Raw genomic sequence first — 12,759 nt, forward strand, 5'->3', positions numbered from 1 at the left:
GGTGAAAAGTGGTTACAAAACACTGACAACAAACAAATCCATTACTAACACTAACACTCAATCGACGCCAATAGCACCAAATGGCAATAATCTGTGTTCAATCAGCAGTAGAGAGAAAAATAAACTCGCACAAAAACAGCACCCGTGTCGAATGTGTGAGACTAATCCAAAAAACATCAGATAGAAAAAGATGAGATAGAAAAAATATAAACGAGTAAATCGAAACAGAGAAACATCGCATCATCATCGTTGATACAATTTATTTATTTCTGCTCACCCCCCAAAACATTTTACCCACCCGCATTTATTCCGGATGGTCATCGGTCGATGGTCCTCCCTTGGTAGCGTGCAATGTGAGTAAATCTTCGAACGATTACTTCTGAATCGAGAAACCGTTGTTGGAAACAAACCACAGCACGGCAGCAGTCATGCTAACGGATACGAACACCTCATATCGGATTCATAAAATCAACTAACGCCATCTATCGGTGGGTCCTTGTGTTCGGGAAAAGGTTCGTTAACCAAATGGTGCCGTTTTCATTGAGTAAGCAATGATGTGTGGTTTCGATTCTGTCCATAAGTGATCAGTTTAATTTTTCTACTGAATTATGTGTATATGGACTCTCAGTCTATAAGAGCAAAAATGCAAAAGTCCATATTCAAACTTGAGATGGTGATGAACTTTGCGTAAAAATACCGAGATATTGAATCAACAAACGTGAACGACATCAGAATTGAGAAGAGAAATGATAAAACGTGGAATTGAGTGAGCCAACACAACTTGTCTATCTTGTTGATCGGTAGTACCGTTTTTATCTTCTAAACATTGGAGAAAAGATCGAGAGGACCAGGAAACCAGATCGACCAGTTCTTTACCGATGAAAATGGAGTACAGACAGCCAGACGTATTGACCTGACTGACCTAACCGATCTCACTGACCTGACTGACCCGACTAAGTTTAATAACTTTACTGACTTCGTTGACCTTACTGATTTTTATAACTGACCTGAATAACCTGATTTGACTGATCTGACTCAGGCTTCATTTTGCTCATCTTGCCCAAAAGGAGACAGTGAACTTTCTCGCTCCTAATAATTGTGAGGAGATTTTTAAAGAGCATTTTATCATCTGCTGCTGAGAGAGCCAAGAGAAATTTTTTCTCTAACGATTGATCACTCTTCTACTGTCAGAGCACTGTTGGTTTGTGACTCTGAAAACACCTCATCAGCGCTACGTGTGATCAGTGAAATGAATTGCTCAGTGAAGGCAAGGGCATAGTTTTACTATTCTCATCGCTCCTAAGAGAAAAAGAAATGCAAATCGCATATGAAATTTGGCCGTTTCACCAAATCACGTGGACAGCTTTAATGTGTGATTGAACCGTCCTCTTTCTATATGAAATTATGGAACATTGGCCCCAGCAAGTGCTGAAATAAACCACAACCGAAGCGTCCATCTCTGTTCAATCGTTGATTTCTCAGCCAGTAACTGAGAAGCTGATGAACATTTCTCCCTTCGAGAATGAAATTGGGTAACTGCGTTTTTGAAATGCTCTGCAACAAAACGTGGGCTTCTTGATCGGTTTAAGTGTGAGAAAGCATGTTTCTCTTAGGCGTTTGACAAGCAAATGAGAAAAAGTGAGCAAAAATCAAGAGAATCGAAGAAGCCTGATCTGACTGACCTATCTGATCTGACTAATCTTACTGACCAGACTTGACTGTACTGATTAGACTGGCCAGGCTGACCTGACAATCTTGACTGATCTAACTGATTTGACTGCCCTAACGAACCATTTGACAGTATTGAACTGACTGATCTGGTTGACCTGAATCCCCTAAATAACTATGACTGACCTGATTGATCCAACTGGTCAGACGAATCTTAATGGTCTGCCTGACCCAACTGGTCAGACTCATCTTAGTGATCTGTCTGATCTAGCTAATCTGATTGACCCAACAAATTCAAACATCCAAATAAAATAGTACATTCTGACGGATTGATCTGACTGACCAAACAGATCTAACTGACCCGACTGAGTTCAATGACTTTACTGACTTGACTGATCTTACTAACCAGACTGACCTTACTGACCAGACTGACCTTACTGACCAGACTGACCAGACTGACCTTACTGACGACTGATCTGACTAACCTAATTGGCCTGTCTGATCTAACAAATCGTACTGACCAGACTGCGATTACTGATATGACTGGCCAAGCTGACCTGACAGACTTGACTAGTCTAACTGACCTGACCGACTTGACTGCCCTTACTGATAGTATTGACCTGACAAATATGGTCGACCTGAATGAACAAAATGACTTTGACTGACCTGATTGACCCAACTGATCAGACTGATCTCATTGACCTGACTCATCTTAGTGATCTGCCTAATCTAGCTAATCTGAATAGTTCAACTGATCAGACCTATTTGATTGATCTTACTTTTCTGACTGATCTTCAGAAAAGGGGAAGGCTTAATAGCGGTACGTTATCCAAACATCCAAACAGAACAGACAGTTAGACGGATTGACCTGACTGACCTAACTGACATGACTGATCCGACTGAGTTTTATGACTTTACTGACTTGACTGACCTTACTGACTAGACTGACCATATTGACCTGATTGACCTGACTGATCTGACTAACCTAATTGGCCTATCTGATCTGACTAATCTTACTGACTAGACTGCCTTTACAGATATGACTGGTCAAGTTGTCTTGACAGACTTAACTGGTCTAACTAACTAACTGATCAGATTGACCCGATTGACCTGACTCATCTTAGTGATCTGCCTGATCTAGCTAATCTGATTGATCCGACTGACTCGACCTATTGATTGATCTTACTTACCTGACGAACTTACTGACCTGAATGGCTTGACTGACCTGAATGACTTGACTGGCCTGAATGACTTGACTGACCTGACTAATCTGACTGGCCTGACTGATCTGGCTGACCTGACAGACCATATTGACTGGACTAACCTTACTGATCTTACTGAATTTACTGACTTGACTGGCCTCACTGACCTAACTGATCCAACTGACCTGACTGGCCTGTGACTGATCTAAACTGACCTGACCTGACCAGATTGTCCTGACTGATCTAATTAAACTGGCTGATCTGACTGGCTCGACTGACATTACTGACCTGATTGAACTTACTGACCTGACTAACTTGACTGGCCTGGCTGGCCTGATTGACTGACTTGAGTATCCTGATTTGACTGATCTAACTAATCTTACTGACCTATCTGACCTGTCTGATCTGACATATTTTACTTATATGACTAGCCAGGCTGATCTGACAGTCTTGACTGATCTAACTGACCTGAATGATCTGATTGACCTAGATGACTTTGATCGATCAGACTGCCCTGATTGACCTAACTGATCAGATCTACTTATCTGTCCATACTAACCTTACTTACCTGATTGATCTTACTGATTTGAATAATTTGACTGACCATTTAGGACTCTGGACTGACCTGACTAACTTAACTGATCTGACTGGCCTCACCAGCCTGACTGACCGACCTCTCTAACTGACTTGACTTGTTTGACTGGCCTGACTGATCTTACTGATCTCAATGACTTGACTGACCTGAATGACTATACTGACCTGACTAACTTGACTGGTCTGACTGGCCTGACCAACCTGACTGACTTGAATAACCTTACTGATCTTACTGAATTTACTGACCTGCCTAATCTGACTGATCTGACTGACCTGCCCAACCAGACTGACTCGACTAACCTTACTGATCTTACTAAATTTACTGACCTGATTGACTTGACTTACCTAACTGATCCGACTTCTCTAACTGACTTGACTCACTTGACTGGCATGGCTGACCCGACTGATCTTACTGGCCTGACTGACCTGACTGACCCGACTGATGTGACTGACTAGACTGGCCTGACTAACTTCACTAGTCTGACTGGCCTGACCAACCTGACTGACTTGACTAACCGTACTAAATGACTGATATGACTGACCTGCCCAACCACACTGACTTTACTAACCTAACTGATCTTACTAAATTTACTGACCTGATTGACTTACTTACCTAACTGATCCGACATCTGACTTGACTCATTTGCCTGGCATAACTGACCCGACTGATCTTACTGGCCTGACTGACCTTACTGATCTAAATGACCTGACAGGACTTGACTAAGTAGTTGGCTAGATTGCTTCATTTGGTGAGGACCAGATGAATAGCTGGCTTGATAGCTAACGTATTAGAGGCTTGCTAGTGGGCTAGAGACCTGGTTTTCTGGCTGGATGGTTTAACAGCGAACTAGCTTAGCACGTTCGTCGCCATGGGACCCATACTCGGATAACGAGTGTATTTCCTGGGGAACTCCGTCACATAAAAACGGGCGACGCTCTTTTACTAAAGAGAGCCGTTCAGTTTTGCCACGCGTTGGAGATATGTAGCTTTTTAGCTTTACCTTCTTGCTCCGATAATATTTTTGGGCTCTATTAAACTACCAAGATTACTAGCTGAATATCTTGCTAGGCAGCTATATGACTATATTGTTAGCTGGTAGAATTTTTAAATGGCTAGATGGTTAGCTGGTTAGATGACTAGACTGCTAGATGGATTGCTTTTTAGATGATTAGCAGGATCACTGACTGGCTAGATGGCTAAATGGCAAACTGGTTAGCGTTAGATGATTAGCTGACTAGCTGGCTAAATTGCTAGATGACTAGTTGGCAAAATGACTAGAGGGCAAAATAGTAGGCTATTAAAATGGTTAACTGGTAAGATGGCTATATGGTTTGCTGTCTGAATGGCTGTATGGTTAAAAAGTTAGATGGATAACTAGCTTACTGGTTAGAGACTAGAAGACTACTCAAGAAACCATAAACACTAACGACTTGTCAAAAAGCTATTCAACAACAGCTTTAGAGCTTCTCTGTTCTCTTTTAGCACTAGCTATAGATGGCTAGATGCCTATCTGGCTTGATGGATACATTCCCAAGTAACCATAAGCACTAAAATCTAGCACAAATTCTGCTCTAATGTTAGCTATAGAGCTTGATTCGGTGCATCATATTAGCACCCTGAGTCAGGTTTGGTGAAATTAACTGCTGCTTTAGTGCAGAAATTGGTATAACCCTATAAAAGCAGTGTATTACTATTAGCATTGGTTGGTGCTATTGCGCTGGAGGGGAAAATGCTGGGAAAATGCAAATGGCGTTCAAATGAGATTCAACCATGTGGAAAAAAAATATTTTTTCGAATCTTAACTCTTCTTGTGAATCTTTCAGGTCTAGGTTAAATCGTTGAAAAAAAGCCCTATTTGAATCAAATTTCTAGCAACCGGTGCCCTAAATTTACATTAAAAGCATTAAAGCAAGCTTTTGTTAGACCAATTTAATGCTTAGAAATATAGCATTCGTTATTCTGATTTGGAGCTATGTTGCATTTTAAAAGCATTGTTCAAATCTGTTAAAATACTAGTTCCATTTTAAAAGAGTGGTATAATTCTAATATGATACAGCATAGCACTCGAAGAGCTGTTGTAGTGCAAAATTGCATTTGATGTGCTGATATAGTGTAATTCCGCACTTGAATGCTGGTATAAAGCTATAAAAATGAAAAGCTTTAGTGCTTATGGTTACTTGGGTTGTTATATGGTAAAATGCTAGATATAAACTTTGATTGTGAAATATGTACTACTGACGTTTCGATCCTTTTAAAGACTTTTTCAAGGAAAAGTAATCCATTACCTTTTTTGATGACCTTCACAAAACGATCTCATGGATTCGAATATTTTTTTTCCCATCAAATCCCCTCCTTCAAAATTCGGACCGGATAAATGAAACCAATATCCCTCCAGCTTCTGCAAACGGTACCGGAGATCAACTTCAACGGAAATCAACTCTCACAAGAACTAACAGATTTTTGTTTTCCTCGCATTTTTGCAAATAAAATTCAAACCTCAAACATCAGAAACCAGACCGCAGACCAGTGAGCAGTGCAGGAATCAAGTCAACCAAGAGGCAAGCCAAGTCAGTCAAATGGGGCTTCAGTTGGACTGAGACTGACTGAACCAGAAAATATCTTTTCCGAATGTATTTGTGCTTCTCCGCATGTTTGTGTAGCCGTTGGAAGGAAACTTTCCGACTCCAAAAAGCTCCCTCCGGCTGCTAATAATATAGAAGTAGATTATATGACGACGGCGACGACGAACGAGTCGAGGGCAGGTGGTACTTCTTGTACTTTTTTTTTTTGGTTTTCTGCTCTCCGGTATGTTATATTTCTGCCTGACTTCTACGTGCCCGAGCTGCGGTGTTGAAGTATTAGGATTAATTTATATGTTTTGATATGGCTTTCGGGGTTTTGATGCTGCCAGCCAACCAACCAACCAGGGTTCGAAAAAAAGCAAACGAAAAGACCTAAAGCCAAACGGAACACGACGAAGACTTTGCGAGATTGTTGTTGTTGAAAGTGGAAATCCAAACAGGAGAGCAGATTAGTGTGTGATTTTTCAACAACGATTCATGTCTGATTGAATTTCGGCAAATTCGAGGGAAGGAGGAAACGTTCGGCTGCTGGATTGGGCTGTGTGTGGGCGGAGATTGTAATAATAATATCGGATGGAATGTTTTGCCACTTTTACTGCTTGCTGCTGCCAATTCCGATGTCGAGATTTTGCCCGGTGTATTTGTGTATGTTTGATTCTGTGTGTGTGTCTCGAGTAGAGTGGGATAATATCTTGATCGTTTTGATAACTCGTTGAGAAGTTAGCTGCTCGGTTTAAGAGACAAACTTTTTATCTGAGATTAGACGCTTATGGAGTTAATTTTATTTATTGAGTCAGTCTGTTCCCGTGCGCTTTTTTATGACAGTTGGAATGAATTTTAATTCGTTTTTTTCTCTCTCTCTCTCTCTTTTATCTTTTCAGATAGTGATGCTTGTTTGAAGGTAAGCTTTTTAGTCGGTATTAAGTGATATCGTTTTTTTTAAGATCCGTAACGAGCTTTCAAACCTGGAGGCATTATGCGGGGAACTGTTTGTTTTTAATAGTTTTTTTTTATCACGAGTCTGACTCGTGACATTTTTTGCATTACTAGTTTTATCACGAATTATTTTCTGAAATAAATTCAATTCTCGCTTCTAATAATAATAGCGGAAACGAATGAACAAATTTTAGTGCTAGTTGGTTTTAGCTTTTGAATAAAATTATCAACACGAGTCAGACTCGTGCCTTCTAGAGACTCTAGAGTTGGACTCGTGTCTCTCGTTTTTTTTCAGATCCGTAACAAGCTTCCAAATCTGAAACTAATAGAATTGAATATAGTATTGCTAGTTGTTTTTGATGGTACCACGAGCCTGCCTCGGAGTTTTTTTTTTTCAATAGTCACTGGTTCAACCGTATACACTTATTTTAAACACGAGTATGATTCGTGCTTTGGTTTGTAGTACAAATTCTTCAACAATAGTCTGAATCATGACCTTTAATAGTTACCACGAGTCAGGCTCGTGGTACTCGTTCATTGCATAATGTTTTCTACCATAAGTATTTTTTTTTAGTTTTTAATTATAAACGTCTAAAATTCCATATTACTTCACATGTTTCTACTCTTTTGGGGGTAATTTGAAACTAAAATCTGCTCAAACTAAAATACGGCAATACGATTTCTAAAGCAGGAAAAAAAACCCGGATCCAAAACCGAGGCAAATGTTATTGACAATCCAATCGGTCGCCTCCATATGCGGTGCGCGCATTCCTTTTTATTCGTTTTCGCTCGTTCCGTTCATACTACCTAATAATAATGCTTTTAGAGCCGCACATCCGAAAGGAGCAGCAGCAAAAAATGAAGTTGAACCGAATTAATGGTCCTTTCCTCTTGTACATTTTTCTCCACATTCTCACCGGGGCCTGAACTGAATCGATGCCGTGGTCGTCGTCGTCCGTCGTTCCTTGATGATGATCTGATCGTAAACATGAATTGTTATACCTAACAACAACAATGGGTTTATCGCATTTTAGTAAAGTGAAATGAGGGTGATTTCGGCGCGTCGGTTTGCCTCCGTTATTTCTTCACACCCTGCCCCTATCACACCGCCATCATTGTCGTCGTCAACGAGCAGAAGCAAAAGGAAAGGATGCATGTTTCTTAGGGTTTCCATCCATTCGTGCCCTCGATTTGCTTCTACTAGTTCTATTCCGGGATATAAAATAAAAACCTATGGATCAAATAATCCCTGCAGTTGACATTAGCACTAGCACACTATTTGGGCTAGCTCCGCAACTTAGAATAGAACCCTAAATGACCGGGGTCAACCACATGGTGGCGTGTGCTATGGAACTAAAACGAATTTAGGGTTACCAAGTTTAATTATTTGAAATTTTTAAAATTTGCAGATCATAAGAAAATATGAACACGGTAAGTTTCAAAATGTTTTTTTCTCTTAAATTTTGTGATTAACTTTTCTAAATCATCTGGTTACCCTACTCGGGCAGTACCACCAATTAGATAGCAGGCAGCAATCATCCCCTAGTCATCGCTGCCGTGCACTCTTCGGAAAAAAGCCAGAAAATCGAGGGAAAGTGGTTTTTCGTTATCCCCCTTGTTGTTTTTCGGTTCTACACGATTTCTACACAGAACCTTTGGACGTGCAGCAGTACACCGATGTTCAAAAAACTCAAAATAACCTCGATTTATTTTGTGAACGGAAGTCTAAATAAGCTTTTTCTGGCACATCAATTATTTTTATATCAAATTTTCATAAGGATATTTTATGAAAAATTTTCAAAATATTCTCCAACAGTATGTGTACATTGGCTATCATTAAGAAAAAAAATCATAAACAGAAGAATTATTCCATATTGACATTTTTTTTGTTGGAAGTTTTAACACATTTAAATAAGGTATCACCAAACAAAGAAAAGTATATTAAAAAATATTTTCTGATACATTTAATAAACTGCCCCTACTGACATGCCACTTCTATATGAATTGTTAACGATTTCTATCAATAGAGGACTGTTATGTGAGTAGGGTCAGTAAAGTAGATTATAAACTATGATTTTATGCTAAAAAACCTTACTAAACACTCAAAAATATGCTTTGACTAGGTATGTTTTATCACGGCCCATGCGCTAGTTTTAACGCACCACTCACAAAATGCTGGAAATTGTATTAATCTAAGCGGTCAATTTTCATGGAAAGTAAACGAAAAGTAATAAAACTATTCCCATTTTGATTTTGCCATACAGTCAACATGTCTTTTAGTGTTTGCCATGGCTCATTTTAAATATAATAAAGGAATTTGCTACAGATGCTAGTTATGCTGCCCCAATATATGGGAAATTTAAAACCTATGAAATGTTATGCGCTGCAGAGTAAACTTAATCCTAGGCCTAGTACAAGATCTCATGCCAAATTTGGGCCAGATCGGATCACAGGAAGGGAGAAACTTGAAAACCCAGTTTTTCTTAAAGCCTAAACAATGACAAATATTTTATCCGAAGATGGCATTTAATAAAAACCGTATTCAAAAGAAATCGGCCGAAGAATACCAAAGTTATTGATGAAAAACGGGTTTTTCATGTTTCTCCCGAACAAAATGTCTCAAAATTCCATACAAACTTCAGGGAGCAACTCCTTCCCGTGATCCGATCTGGCTCAAATTCGGCAAGAGATTTTGTATTAATAGGCCTAGGATTAATTTTAGCCTTCAGCGCAGAATTAAAGATAGAATTTGTAGAAAACATTTTCCTTCTACGAAAACACTCTTTTTTTACTCAAAATTTACATGGATAACAAGGCAAAAGTTTTCGGCCAATACGAACGACAGAACCCTGTCTAATAAGTTTTCGGACAATACGAACGACAGAATTTTGGAGATTTTTAAATGAGACTTAGCCACCCGGGTTTTGATTTCAAAATTTGTATGGAAAAACGTAAAAATTGGTTCGGAGGATGTCACTTTTTTATTTTTTTTGCTCTCTTTTTTTTCTGTTTTGGAGAGAGTCCACTGCGACCATTTAGTTGATCTACAGTACCGTTCATAATTGTATAGAAATTGGAAGCACGCACACTGTCACTTCGACTTTGAACTTCCATAACTTTTTACTCTGATGATATTTTTTGATCAAATTTTTTGCGTTAGATAAATCAACTATTACACTATTATACCACAGAATTTGAGCTTTCTGAAGTTTTTGTGGCCTGAGAAACAGTAATTCTACGAAAATCGGACTTATTGGACTTTTTTCATTCAAACTGTAATATCTCTGAAACTAAGCTACATTTTTTATTAAAATTTTGCACAGTGATTGTTGAAACATAAAGCTAGCATGTCTGACGTTTTTGAAAAGTTCTACCGATGAGATCAAAAGTTACGCGAAGTGCAATATTTCAGGCGTGGATCTAGAAATGCGATTTCTATAGAATTTTGGACGAATGTTTCCATAGGAAAATCATATTCTCTGTTTAACATCCAGTAAATCTATTTCAACCAAAAAATCAAAACAATATCGCGAGATTCTGATTTCAAAACACAAATGGATCATTTATTCCCTTTTTTTCCTTTTCTTGATTGATTGTGCCAGACATTTTTTGTCTGATTAGTGGAGGAAACGATATTGTTTTCATGAATCGTCCAAAATTCTATAGAAATCGCATTTCCAGGTTCATGCCTAAAATATTACACCTCGCGTAACTTTTGATCTCATCGGTAGAACTTTTCGAAAACTTCAGACATGCTAGCTTTATGTTTCAAAAATCACTGTGCAATATTTCAATAAAAAATGTTGCGTGGTTTCAGAGATATTGCAGTTTGAATGAAAAAAGTCCAAAAAGTCTGATTTTCGTAGAATTACTGTTTCTCAGGCCACACAAACTTCAGAAAGCTCAAACTTTGTGATATAACAATGTGATAGTTGATCTATCTAACGCAAAAAAAAATGATCAAAAAATATCATCAGAGTAAAAAGTTATGGAAGTTCAAAGTCGAAGTGACAGTGCGCGTGCTTTCAATTTCTATACAATTATGAACGGTACTGTATATATTGTGGAAAAACCACGCGTTACTATTTTTACTTTGCTATGCTACTTGATACATCTGCACTATTGGTTGAAGTTGCAGTTGTTTATCGGTAGCACTACAAGCACACACACACACACACACACACACACACACACACACACACACACACACACACACACACACACACACACACACACAACAAGGATGCTATCCTCTAGGCCACGATCTGCTGGCTATTTTGCTCTCACGCAATGCAAATGAAATTCCAATATATGAAGCTTAATGAAAAATTCGCTGGCTACAACTTGGCCGAACATGGCAAAGCGGTAGGAATAGCGAAAAAAAAAGTTATTACGTCCCAAACTGAGCTTTTTTTGCATGAAAATAAAAAAAAACTATAACACTGACAGATTTTCCGTCCAATTTCCGGAAATATTATTTTAAAAAGAAAGATATTGATTTCAGAAGTCTTCAAGATTGTTGATGAAATAATCTACATAAAATTCTCCATCATAAGAAAAAATCAAATTAGGGTTACCTGAAACATATCTTTTCATTTCTAGTTTCTAATGATGATTCTAAATGAAAATCAAGAATTCTAAAGTGGATCCAAAATATGAAAACAGAAATACAAGGTTGAGTTTAGTTCTATGGAACCAGAATCTCCTAAGTGAGTTCAAACCCATTCAAAACTTAATATTTAGAACTGATTTTCTATCAACAAGTGTAAAAAAATTTAAAAAAAAACCATTAGTAGAATTTTTAACCTAAGATGGGTTTTCGAGGTTTTGACATCCGTTCTGATTGAAGTTTATAACTTTTAAAAAACCTTACTGAATCATCGAAATGTGCTTGAGAATTTAAAATTGTAAGTGTAGAGGTAGGTTTAACCCTCAACCTTTTTTTAAATCAATTGTCAACTGTTATGGCTTCTAATTTACGGTTAAAGTCCGATTTGTAAAGAAATTCAGCAAAAGTTAAAAAAAATCTCCAAATGATCACTAGATCCCATCGAATAAAAAAAATTGATAAAAGTTTCTATTCTTGTCAGGAAGCTTTGAAACTTCATTCTATTGAAACCCATTTTAATTAAATTTCAGAGATGCAATATAATGAAATGTGCTAGAACGACAATTTCCGTACACACAAATAAAACTGAAATAGTCTTAAATGGTCTGGGACATTTTTCAGCAGTAGGTATGTATTTAACTATTTTATTTGAAGTGCAAATCAGTATGGCATAATACAATTAGTACAGAAATATGTATGTTCTTCCGAATTCCAGACCCATTCAAATGTCAGTAAAAATATCAACAAATTTAGCATTATTCAAATTTCATTACACTTTATCCAAAACCGAAATCGCAATGGCGATTGATGTCTGAATGATGGACCTCTGCACGGACCGTTTCGATCCATTCATATTCTTTCTCCCTATTCCCCTAGTATTCGTGGGACTGTCCGGAGACCTCACCAGTCAGTCAGTTGTTGTTCGTTTAACAAACAGCGAGCGACGTCGTCGTCGTCGACGGCCATCCAAATCAAATTATGGATTAAATAACATATTAGCAGGCACATAAAAACAGCCGGGGCGCGATAGCTCCTCGGAGGAAAAAGAAGGCTGCTGCTGGCTGGGAATAAAACACGGCCAGATTGCTATCAGCCTACACAGAAGAGGCGGCGGCGAGAAAAAAATGGCATCTCCCGGCAGGCAGCTGGGATGCTTTTGGGTCTATA

General features: G+C 38.4%; 1 protein-coding gene across 8 annotated transcripts in view; it reads left to right on the forward strand.

Moving 5' to 3' along the window:
• Positions 1-12,759, forward strand: part of LOC129757090 (arginine-glutamic acid dipeptide repeats protein) — a 123,467-nt gene that overhangs the window by 44,373 nt on the left and 66,335 nt on the right. For all 8 annotated transcript variants that reach the window (XM_055754211.1, XM_055754212.1, XM_055754214.1 and 5 more), the window contains exon 3: positions 6,929-6,948. The gene's annotated coding sequence lies outside the window, so the exon portion shown is untranslated. The remainder of the gene's footprint in view (positions 1-6,928; positions 6,949-12,759) is intronic.

Source organism: Uranotaenia lowii, chromosome 3, assembly GCF_029784155.1.
Source record: "Uranotaenia lowii strain MFRU-FL chromosome 3, ASM2978415v1, whole genome shotgun sequence".
NCBI classification, from domain to species: Eukaryota; Metazoa; Arthropoda; class Insecta; order Diptera; family Culicidae; genus Uranotaenia; species Uranotaenia lowii.